Raw genomic sequence first — 12,115 nt, 5'->3', positions numbered from 1 at the left:
TTAAAACAACCATTCTCTTAGTTTTGAATTAAAATTTCATTTATTTAGAGTACATCTTTTTAAAAGCACAGTGATTTCCTACTTTTTATTATTTGACATTCTCTGCCTTTTGTTTGAAATGCTTTGTCCATGTAGATTTCTTATTGATAAAGTTGGGTTTAAATATACCACCATCGTTATACTTGTATTTATCATGATATAGTGTGCAATGCTAATGCAATTTACTAATAACATCGCAACCACATCCAATTGTAAACAAATTTTTGAAATACCATGAGTTTCTCAGATTATATATTAGTATGAAACAGTTTCCCAAGGAAGTGAAGTTTTGATATAGTTTTTTTTTGTATTTTATTATTTATTACACATTATAGTAAAAATGTGCTTGGGAATAAATCTTATTGTTGAAACTGACTTTTATAAATTTTTTATTAGTACATATTTGGCATACATAGTGCTCATATTCATGAGAATATTAACCTACTCTTTAAATAGATACCCTTATTTTTTCTTGAAACCTCTTTAAGATATCTCTTTGTATACTGAGATTATGTAATTTATTTCCCAGAACATTAACTCATTTTTAATATGGTAGGACATATGTGATTGTCATTCTATATGGGCATCTAGTGACACATCAAGTGTTCAGGAGTCTTCTTTCGGGAGGTGATTAAAAAGGTAAAGATTTTATTTATAAACTAGTAACAAGAACGAAAATGGAAAATGTGGATTTGGAGGCTGAGGGAGGGAGGTGGCTGGTAATAGAACAGGAATAAAGGAAGAAACAAGCTGTTTCCTACTCCCCAAGATGAACGCAAAGTATATGTGTACTGCACACATATACTAATAAATGCAAAAAAAAAAAATCATTGTGAGCGTAAATGAGAGGAGATTGCAAGATATGAATGTAGACTTCAGGGATCAAAGCTTCAAATTTTTTTCTTATAAAACCAGCATATGTAACCAAAGAGACTGCACTGATGCAGACACAGAGACTGCATCAGTGATTCCCCTGTATCATTGTATCAGCATTTTCTACTGTAAGTATTTTTTAATTAAATATGATAGGTTTCTCTTTTCTCTTTTCCTTAATGCACAGAGCAATCTCTGAAGGATAGCCTGGAGAATACAACTTTTGGCTTTGTCTAAACGAGCATTCTTTGTGTGTGTGTGTGTGTGTCTATGTGCATGTATCTATCTCTGTGTGTGTATGTGTGTGTGTCTGTGTGTGTGTGTGTGTGTGTACCATACATTTGTATGGCATGAAGGTTATGTCATGATGAGCACCTTCTAAAGAAACACCACCATAAAATGTCAGGAAAGTCATTAACTTTTTAAAGAAATAGCCACCTAAACCCAATGTCTTTATTTATTTATTTATTTTTTTTTTGGTTTTTCTCCGGTACCGGGAACCGCACTCACGACCTTGCGCTTGCCAGGCAGGCACTTTTGCCGCTGAGCTAAACCCCCAGCCCCTAAACCCAATGTCTTTAAAGGAATTAAGAGAAAGATATGAATGTGTGAGAAATGAATAAGTCAGACATAGGCAGTAGGTACCTTTTCTATATTGTTTCTCCATGAGTTCATTGTACTTTAGTTTAAAAATTTGTAGTACAGCAGTTTGAAACTTTTATTAAACTTGCAGTGCCACGCTGCTGATATATCCTTTGTAATATGAAATTATCACAGCAATTTTGTGGATAATTAAAGTTTTTATCATATGAAATGAATTTATTGATTGATGAAAAATGTCAGAATTGTGAATATTCATTTAAATATTCATGTGAATTCTCATTTAAAAACAATTTGATCTTCACAAGGGACAAAGAGGATGAATATATCATTTAATATATATTTATTTTTGAGGAAGTGTTTGTCTGGAAATGGCTATTGTCACATTCCTCTGCTTAATGTATGAGAATCCACAATTGATAGAAAGTTACTGGTTCACATGCTCCACATCTTAAAGATAATTCTCTAGTGAACAGAATCAATAAGCCCCATAGGCTGTAAAACAACGTGTGGTTACAAATGTTTAGGCATTTGGCCCTTAATTTTGCCGGAAGGCATTCACTATTTTGTGCATTTCTGAAAATACAAAATGCATATAGGATGCTGCAGAGTATTCTAACTTGAATTTATATAGCTGACACTAAAATATAGTTTGATTTTTAAATAACCCACATAATTAATTTTAGCAGCAATAAGGGAACAGTATACAGACTGATGGACCTAAAATAACTAGATGTAACTATAGCAATTGGTTTAAATTCGTGCATTTTACATAATATTTGTAATATATAGCTATTTCTCTCTCTCAAAAGGAACTGGGTCTAGCCCATGTTTTCTTATACATATTTCAAGCATTTTTGAAAAATATAAAAGGAAGCCCTTGACGGTTATTTCCTGCCTAGAAGCAGGAGCAGCATACTCTTAGTGTATTACTCGCAGCTCAACGTTTTAGGAAATTTCTCAGACTGGCTGGTGTGAACACAGATTTTACACATCAGACCATACATATGGAACATACTAGTGTCTTTGGGGTTTGTATATTGATGAGAAACAAAGAAATTATCAATAGCAATGCATGCTGCTTTGTGAAACATCCCCTAAAGCCAAATTCCAATTCATTTCCATTTGCTCTGAATTTAATATTTTGAATGCTGTTTGTATCCTCCTGAGATTAAAGCAGAAGTACGTTGTCTCAGCATTTTAGTGAAAGCTCATACAGAATTTAAAAGGAAAATAAGAGGTCACATGGAGTCATATTTTACCTTTAATTTGAGCATTTTATAATATGTATAGATTTGAAGGATTTTTAAACTGATATTTATTGTTAAATATATTTATTTTTAAAATTGTGAGATGGAAAATAACCTCCCACTAACAAGGTTGCTCACTGTAGGAAAAGAAGTTCTGCAGACACATGGCTCAAGGTTCACCTGCAAAGCTACCTCTTCGCTCTTGGTGTCGCCACTCAGAGGCACCAACTCGCCACTTCTTTGTGATCAACAGAGGCAAACAGCACACACAGGATATCATTCCTGACAGAGGGTCTCTTTTATGAAATTCTTTTATTTCCAAACAAGATATTTTACTTTTACCCTTACCGTATCTACATTATTTCAGAAAGAAAATCTTAAATCACTCCTTCTGTGGATATTCATGCTGAGTTTTGCAAACAGGAAGGGCAATTGTGCAAACATACATGCAAATACATAAAGAAACAGTCACAGAAAATGTGCTTGTGATTCTCAAGTATTATTTATTTATTTATTTATTTGGTGCTGGGAATTGAACTCATGACCTTGCGCTTGCCAGGCAAGTGCTTTTGCCACTAAGCTATATCCCCAGCCCTCTCAAGTATTATTTTAATGTGAATTTAAATAGTGTAAACACTGTTTTTTTCACAGTATGTTTCCAGTATAGGAAATTCATGAATACTCAGTGAATGTTTTTAAAAGTGAGAAAGTGTTACTGAAAGCAAGCATTGTCTTAGAGAAGAACATCAAATCATAGATTAGATGAGACTGACATATGCATCCCCCACTAAAGCAGAATTTAAAGCAGGTAATTTATTAGCAAGTTCTAACTCACTGTTATATTAAAAATCCAATACTAGAAGTACATCCTTAAATAAAATAAATCCAAAGATACTTCCCTGTTACTAACGATGGCACCCATCAACTATTATAGAGCACTAAATGTGATAGATTACAGTTGCTTACATTTGGTTTAAAAGCATCCTACTTGATTGTATTTTGCAGTCTGGAAGAAAAAATTATGGCCATTTTAGACATAAATGATCCAAGTACAGGAAGGTAAACATTTCCAAAAACTAGACATTGGCAATTAAGGCCAAGACAACATGGGAAACACTTCTCATTCCCTCAATCCTTTGCCCTTTTCTTTGCTCTTCCCTGAGAAGCCTCGTGTTTCTTAAATCGTCTCTAACAGTTCAAAACGACTGATGCAAAGTTCTTAAATATAGTTTAGAAATACCTTCTAATAAGTACCTTAGGGGCTAGAATATATTTTGAAAAATTTATTTATAATTTGCTTTTTTTTAACCCTACATTAAACTAAGCCAAATTTGAGGGGTAACTACAATATAACTTTTGGGCAAATGATATATTTTTATGCTAGCTTTTCTCCACCTTTTCTCTGTGAAAATATATGTAGAAAAAGATAAAACCAGAAGGAAAGAGTAGGTTAGACTGATTCATATGATTCTATACAGCAGCTTTTATGTTCTTGGTAGTATATTGATTATAATTTCTATCAATTTAATTAATTCCACTTGGCTTCAAATTGCCCCTGGAAATTCCCATAAAATTAGAGCTCAGATCACTCCTATTTCTAACTCATCAGAAGGGTATAGATCTTAATAGTGTAAAATGTTTCCTGACTCGTCTTCCTGAAAGTTTAAAAAGCTGTGACTCATATGCATGGATAAAATCCATTGATTCTACGATTCTCAAAGCATGGTCCCTGGACCAGGAGCATCAGCATTATGGTAGATCTTTTTAGAAATGCAAAGTTTCGGCTCATCTCAGATCTACTGAATTAGAACTTGGGTGGAGGGCTCAGCAATCTGTGTTTTAAGAAGCCCTCAGGTGACTGTAATTTCTGCTAAATTTAGAATCCCTCAACAAAGCAAGGATCCCTAGGCAAAAGCATTCATTAGGCTTCATGAGAAGGCAAGGAGGTAAGTGTGTTCCTGTTGGCTACTGAACCCTGAAATCAGGAAAATGGAATTGTGTTTCTTTACATCTGTTTTTCATAACTACATGTCTTGGTTACTATTCTCTTGCTGCTGAGACAAAATACCCAACATCCAAAATTAAAGGAGGAAAGGTTTATTTAGCTCACAATTTGTGGAGAGTTAAATACATAATCACTTGGTTCCACAGCAAGGTGGCACATGGCAGAGGGATAATCATTCATGGCAGCAGAAGATGGCAAAAGCAGAAAGGGCAAAAGGGCAAAACAAGGCTCTTTCTGGCCCTGTTATGTTATCCAGATTTCTGGGATTAGGTTGCTACCACTCTAATCCGTGGACCCAGATTTAATCCCAGCACTCTTAATCCCACTACTGCACTATGAATCAGTCATATATTCTACATTCAGCTACTTCTGAAAAGCCCGATATAAAAGTGTGTGAGGCCTTGGGGGGACAGCTAGACACAAACCACAGCACTACAGCAAAGCGAGTTGACAGAATAGGTGCGTTTGTGTTTCTGCCAGTACAGCCTACTCAGACTGTCAAAGAACAAAACCAGCCATGTGATCCACGTGTGGGTGCACTGTCTCTGTCCTTTTTCTGCTATGGTCCATATAGATATTTTCTGAAGAGTCATTTTTCTTGAATTTGGGAAATACAAATTAGTAATAATGAAAGAGTTTTTCTAGAAAAACTAAATTTAATATTTTACTGTAGTATTTATAGTTTTGCATATATAGATACAGATACAGATATAGATATTGATATGTAGATATAGATATAGGTATAGATATATCAGAAAAGTTTTATATATGGTGCATATAAAAATCCCTTCTTTATATGTTGCTTTTAAGCATTTATAGTTGAAATATAGCTCTCAAAAGTAACTTTTTAAAAAGCCTCTGAGATTAAGAAAGTATTTAATATATGTGAACAGTCATTTGTAATATATGGTAGCAATTCATACTTACAAGTATACCTACATTAAGTATGCAGGTCATAATCGATTTTTGTACTTAACTACTAGTGTTACACCTATCACTTAGGCATTCTGGCTTTAAAGATGGAAAGCTAGGCACAAGTCTATATGTCAGAGAATAATAATCATTTTAAATGTTTAAAAAATGTATAGAACACGGAGGTGGTTTAAATGTTATTTGACTTTTTAAAAAGATAACTATTTTTGTTATTCATTTCAAAAATATTTAAATGATAAAGAAAATCCATGGTCATCTGTAAGCCAACCTACTAGACATTTTATCCGTAAAGATGAAAATGGTAAGTGCACTTAAAAGCTACTTTAAGCCTGCCGAGGATTTCACTTTACATATAGCATACCTTTGCTTCTCATATCCTTCAAAGGATTAAACACCAAAGTCCTCTATGAAAGGCAACTATTTCCTATGATTTTGATATTAGCCTGGATATTTTTGATAGAAATTTTGATCAGGGTGATATCAGAAGATACAAAAATAAATGAGATTTTTCCTGTAACCCTATATAGTATTTCAAAGGGATGTACATATCTCTGCATCTTATAAAAGGTAAATACAGGCAATGTTAAGAAGCATTTTATCTCTCTTCTCTTTGTTTTCCCTATTCGATCCCTCTCTCATTTGAAACCAGCGTTATAGTGGCTAGAGGTAAAAATAATTGGTTCTTTTACAAAATAAAACTTGAAAATTGACTGGCATTCTGATTGGGGGTGAGTAAACAGCACTGGAAACAAAGGTTTTTTAAATCCAGCTTATGTGTGGGTTTCTTCCTTATAGCCTATTAAACGGCAGTGACTAGGCACCAACAGACCAAGAATTCTGTTACTGCTGTAAACTAAGGGCAAACCACAGGAACGGACATAGATTTAGAAAAAATGAGAAAAATATGTTCTTATTTCAAGTGTCTTTCCAATCCGGCTAAGAAGTGCTCCTGCTCATGACTCTAATTTATGATATTCCCCTGGAACCAAAGAACTTTGGTATAACAGAATATCTGCTTGTCCTAACTATAAAAGGCCATTCTCAGAATTATCTAATAATCAAATATAAAACACTTAATGGCCAACTTTGCATTTCTCACAATTTCCTTTCAGGATAATGTATTACTTTTAGTTTTGACTATGATGAACTCTTTTATAAAATAGAAACACACATTTGTGAGCTGAATTACTAGAGAACCAAGGAAAACCTTTCCTGTGTTCCCTCTTGTCAGGTAGGTACTGTTTAGTTTTGAATGAGGAACTGCCTTAGTGAAGATTGATTAAATGTAACAGACCAATCACTTCACATTCCAAACACAAATTATAAACACATATGTATACACATGTCTGTGCATATACACACACATGCATTTGTTCAAAACAATAAATGTGAGTTGCAGTATTTTTGTTTTAAAGAAAGACATACTTACTCAATTTCCAATTCAAGTGATTTGGGGATTTATTTTATGGTTATAAGCCTTAGCAGTTAAAAGGTTAAAGAACTTACTTGTAATATTTCTTAAGGAACACAAGTTCTCAGAAGAGCTAGAGCTGGTTATCTGAAAATTATACCCTCTTCCAAATAGCAGAGATCCTTAAAATACTCATTTATCCATAAGATAAATGAGAAGAAATATTCTGTTGTCCAATCTAGAGAAACAACACACAAGTTTATAATCTTATAATGTGGTCATAGTATGAGTATGTATACACTCACATTTTCCCTTGTTATGGGGTCCCAGCTAAAAGTCCGAGGGGACCATTATGAAAACAATAAAACCTCTGGAGTCCTAGCAGAGGCACTATCACATAGTTCTACCTAAATGTACAACCATCAGAATTGAGTGATCACAGTAAATATAACAGTTATCAGTAGAGGACCTTTGTATGATGAAATCATAACCTTCAAGGAAAAAAATCCTAAAAATGTTTAAAATAATACAGATTGCAGCAATTATACCTATAGCATGGCAATTAAAAAACAAGACCAGTGCACAAGAAAAGAAGGGATGCTCCCCCTAATGCTATGGATATCCCTTAGAATAAGAGACACCACAGAGATGATAACTCTATTGTGTGAAGATACAATAACCAAGTAAATCTCTGAAGGTAGAAAAAGGATCGTAATTAGAGACCAGATATGCTAGCACCTTGATATTAGTCTTTTTCAACCTCCAGAAATGTGAGAAATAATTTTTTTTTGAAAAATTTTAACTACTAGTCTATGGCATTTTATTATAATAGCCCACATAAATGGCTGTACCATTTAATATATTGGGAATAGGCAGGAGGCCTTAAGGGAACACCTGTGTCTTCCTTCTACTGAACTGTTACATTAATAAAGAACAACAGGGACTTTGAAATCATTGAGACTTTTTTATAATGTGAACAAGGAACATATTGAAAGGACAATTAAAGGCATAGATGGACCTTCAGGGGTTAACATATTAGCATAATCCATTTTTGCTTAAAAAATGTAAAATTCATGCTGATCGGTTTTGAAAGAAAATGGATATTCATAGTAATCATTCTCAATTTAAAATAATGTAACCACTGAAATGGAACATCTGAGCACATTTGCATATGTTGATACAAAATTATGAATCTCAAATAAAACTTATTCTAAACTAAATATTTCAAAACTCCGGGTAACAAAATACACATTTTGGACTTTCCTGAAATATTCTAGAAAATTAAATTCAGAACCCCACATCTTCTGCTTAATATATATTACCATTATCTTTTTTAATTTTAAATTTCAGAAATGTATGCTTTTTTCCATGAAGTTAATATTCTAATAATTATGACTGTAGGTTATAGTTATTCTAAGTGGTGATATCCATCAATTTAATCTTGTAAGTGAGGCTTTATTATTTTCTCCATTTACAGACAAGCAAACAGAAACAAAACCATTATGCCACTTGTTTAAGATCACACATTAGTGATCATCAATATGATAATATCCAAGTAGTCAGAAGAAAAGCACCTAGGCCTTAGAAAAAATGTAAATAACTACATTTATGAAAAGAATAGGCAATGAAGAAAAGTTAAACATTTTAAGTTTGTGCTCTGATAGTCAATTAAAATTTTAAAGATAATCTTGTCTATCAATTTAAGTGAATTCATAGATAGAATGAACATTCAGTCTTAAATGGGTATGAAATGCATTTACTAGCATGGAAAGAGGAAGAAAGCTTATACTTTTTCAGTCATTTAATTTGACTATATTAATTATGAAGCACTCAAGAACAAAACTCATATCTTATTCATCTTTTCATTCTATGATACTAGGATCAAGACTAGAGTGACACACACATCATAATTGGTTTATTCTTTCACTCATTATCTACATTTGTTATCTTTATTTTAATGCTTAGGTATTTATCTCATTTGCATTTAGTAATTCCTTACTATTCATCATTAGTAAATGCTTTATGCATTCATCCATTTATATGTTAACAAATATTCATCAAGCTCCTATTATTTTTCAAATTTGGGGGCATAGCAATGCGGAAGTCAATCAAAAAAGTCTGCCTTCATGAAGCTTACCTTCTAGTGAGAACTGGCAGGCAGATCTGTAATTTACAATTACAAAAAGCGGGCTGGGGATATAGCTCAGTGGCATAAGCGCCTGCTTGGCAAGTGCAAGGTCGTGAGTTTGATCCCCGGTACCACAAAAAACAACAACAACAACAAAGTTTTATGTTTGTACCGGAAAAAAACTAAAACAAAACAAAACAAAACAAAAAAAACCCAGGGGGCTGGGGATTTAGCTCAGCAGCAAAGCGCCTGCCTGGCAAGCGCAAGGTTGTGAGTTCGATTCCCGGTACCGGAAAAAAACTAAAAAACAAAACAAAACAAAACAAAAAGCAAAAGTACAGTTGATTTTCACTACTCATGCCCACTGTGTTCTGCAAAGTCCCTGGGGACACTGAATTTGCAACTTAAACTGCTCCTAATGTAAATACAAAGTTGTACTCCTAAGAAGCTCTTGCTACATTTTTGTCACGTGATTGATATCAAATGTTGTTTTATGCACATTTGTATTTAAAGACCTTTCACTTACTATACAGTTGACTCATCAATATTGAACTTCTGGACACTAGCATTTTGTCTGAACAAAGCCTAAATAGCACACATCTGATCTCTATAAGACATATCATTGCCTTCTTGTCCTTAGGAATCCTACAGATCTTTAGCACTATGTTTGGGAGTTATTTTAAACAGCAAAATCAGCAAAAGAAGCCTACAAATGTGAAAAACATGACACTGGTGAGACCAGAAGGGACACTTGAGGCCTGAACCCAGAAGGCAGGGTACTACCCAGTTCAGTTCCAGCTAGCTATGCACACATGGGACAATTCATATTTTTTGTTACTTTGACATAGCCATATATGACCTCAAAAATATCCTTTTATTGGTCTTGCAGTTTCAAATGAATTTTATCAGGTAGGAAACTTGACAGCACAGCATCTGAATAACGAGGATCAGTTATCTTCTGCATTGTCAAGTAAGTGCCACAGAGGAAAGAAAGCAGGGTGTGGAAGCTGACCAGAGATGACCTCTGAAATGATGGCATTAGAGTAAAAGACTGATAAAGGTGGAGAGTCATACAAATACCAGACAGAAGTGCACTCCAGGCCGAAAGAGTAATGACCACAATTCTATGGTATGTGTTTAATGTTTGAAGAACTATGGCCTGTATGATAGGAGGAGGCGAAGTGAGAACACGGGTCAAGGATTTAAGATTGGAGAATAAGTCATGAATGCAATCCTGTGAACATCTATAGCACTAGTAAGGATTTCTGTTGTGATTTGTGTCAGGATGTTCCCCAAAGCTTCGTGTAGTCACAGAGATTTTTCAGAGGTGGCTGAATCTAGAGTATGTGATTGATTTTTAGTGCAATGCTTGGATTAAGGGTGCTGGGATTAGGGGTGGGTGATTGTTGGATAGGATCAGATTGGCACTGCTCTAATCCTGGTAGAGTGGATATAATATAAGGATAGAAGGAGAATTGCCCCCCTCTCTCCTCTCTCTGTCTCTCTCTGTCTCTGTCTCTGTCTCTGTCTCCGTCTCTCTCTCTCTCTCGTTGCTATTGCTGTCTTCCACTGCCATGAATGGTTGCCTCTCTGCATATGCCACCCTGCCTTGCAGCCAGCTGATTATAGATTGAAACCTCTACAAGCTGAGCTAAATAAACTTTTCCCCCATTAAGTTGGGTGTTGAGTATTTTGTCTCAGCAATGAGAAAAAAGTAACTAAGACAACTTCTTTAGTTCTGATTTAAATGAGAAATCACTAGAAAGTTTGGGCCACACAAGTAGAAGAACCTGACTTGAGTTTGTAATATTCTTTCCAACTACTAAATTGAGGATAAACAGTAGAAGAGCATATTCTTGTAGAAGAATTGGACAACAGGGAAAATGCAGTGAGACGAATCAAGTCAGTGGTGACGGTGGCTTAGGATTGTCTGAGCAGAAGAGGTAGAACAAGGGGAATACTGAATATACCTTGGTACATTACAAAGGATTCTCTGGTTAATTGCATATGGGGCATGGGGCTGGGGATTTAGCTCAGCAGCACAGCCACAGCGCCTGCCTGGCAAGCGCAAGGTCATGAGTTCAATTCCTGGTACCGGAAAAAAAGCAAAAAATTAAAAAATAAAATAAAATTAAATTAAATTTAAAAATTGCATATGAGGTATGATAGAAGTGCAGACTGAAATATGAATTCAATCATTTGACTTAAAAAAATCTAGAAGAATAAAATTTTATTGAAGTGGGAGAATCTGAAAAAGTAGCTTGGAGTTTAGGGTAGGTGTCCAGCCAGGGCTGGGGACAAACATGTCAAGTGGCTGAATTAGACTTCTGAGGAGAGATTCTGATTAGGGTCTAAAATATACTAATAGAAAATCAGTGCAAAATCTATGAATATGGATCGAATTAATGAATATACTCATTCATGAATAAATCTATTGAATAACTTCATTTTTTTTAAGGCCAGTGCTTAAAACATTGCAAATATTTTTAATATCAATTTACATACTGTAGTAAGGTAAAGAACACAAAGGAATTGAATTCTAGTCAGATTAATAGAGTTTGAATCTGCTTCTGCTACTTGTTTATCTAAAATTTTGGAGAAATCAATGTCAGAACCTGTTTTCCCCATGTAAATTGAGCAAAATAATACCTTCTTTATTAGATTTACTAATGAGTAAAATAATAGTATAGAAATAAGTATCTGTATATAATAGAAACTCAATATATAAATTTCCTTTCACCATGCCCTCTAATTTCAGATGAAAATTGAGTCTGCATTATTTTTAGTACTTCCAAAATTGAAAAAACATTGATAAATGTACTCACGACTTGAAGAATCTAAGTTATCATTATTCACACATGTGGTTTGAGGGCATG

This window comes from Chinchilla lanigera, unplaced genomic scaffold (assembly GCF_000276665.1).
Source record: "Chinchilla lanigera isolate Chin_1 unplaced genomic scaffold, ChiLan1.0 scaffold00002, whole genome shotgun sequence".
In the NCBI taxonomy this organism is placed as follows: domain Eukaryota; kingdom Metazoa; phylum Chordata; class Mammalia; order Rodentia; family Chinchillidae; genus Chinchilla; species Chinchilla lanigera.
The sequence above is the reverse complement of the archived record's forward strand: the minus strand, read 5'-3'. Positions refer to the sequence as shown.